Source organism: Trichechus manatus, unplaced genomic scaffold (assembly GCF_000243295.1).
Source record: "Trichechus manatus latirostris isolate Lorelei unplaced genomic scaffold, TriManLat1.0 scaffold00002, whole genome shotgun sequence".
Lineage (NCBI taxonomy): Eukaryota > Metazoa > Chordata > Mammalia > Sirenia > Trichechidae > Trichechus > Trichechus manatus.
In genome coordinates, this window is record NW_004443938.1 from 19,842,781 (window position 1) to 19,843,600 (window position 820).

At 44.5% G+C, this 820-nt stretch overlaps 1 protein-coding gene across 1 annotated transcript in view; it reads right to left on the reverse strand.

Annotated features, from left to right (window-relative positions):
• The window catches only part of ESR1 (estrogen receptor 1), a 569,447-nt gene that overhangs the window by 421,547 nt on the left and 147,080 nt on the right, over nucleotides 1-820 (reverse strand). The gene's annotated exons all lie outside the window — the stretch shown is intronic.

Sequence of the window (820 nt, forward strand, 5' to 3'; positions counted from 1 at the left end):
AGGGAGGGAATGCAGTGTATGCAGAGAGGAGGAGGGAAGGTGGAGAGGGTTGCAATTTTAAATCAGAAGGAAGGGGCTTCAGGGAAGGCCTCATGGAGGTGAACCTTGACCTGAAGAAAATGAAGGAGCAAGCCAGGTGTTTGAGGAAATAGCAAATGCAAAGATCTAGGGCAGAGACATGTCCAGTGTGTTCAAGGACAACAAGGAGGCCAGGATGCCTAAAGCAGAATGAGTAAGAGTTAAAGATAAAGTCAAAGAGGAAAGGTTCAGGATGGGATGTAGATTTCACTTTTACTGAGTGAAAATGGAAGTTATTGGAAGGTTTTGAGCAGAGTCATGACATGATCTGACTTTCTTTTTTTAAAAGATAGAGCTGACTGCTTATGGGCAGAAAAGGCAGAAGCAGGGAAACCCACTGAGGCTATTACAACACTTCAGGCAAGAAATGATAGTTGCTAGCACCAGGGTGGTAGAGATGGAAGTGGTAGGAAGTGGTTACATTCCAGGTGTATTTTTACTGTAAAGCCAACAGGATACTCTGATGTTTAGAAGAGCTGGATGAAAGACAGTAGTCAAGAATTAAACCTATTGATGTCCAGTCGACTCCGACTCATATCGACCCAATCTGTATCGAAGCAGCCAGCCACATCTTTCTCCCAAGGAGAGGCTTGTGGGTTTGAACCGCCAACCTTTTGGTTAGTAGCTGAGTGCTTAACTACTGTGCTACCAGGGATCCTTGGGTTAAAAATTACTCCACAGTTTTTGTTCTGAGAATTGGAAAGCAAGGTGGCCAGCAAGATGGGACATGTTGTGGTATGAG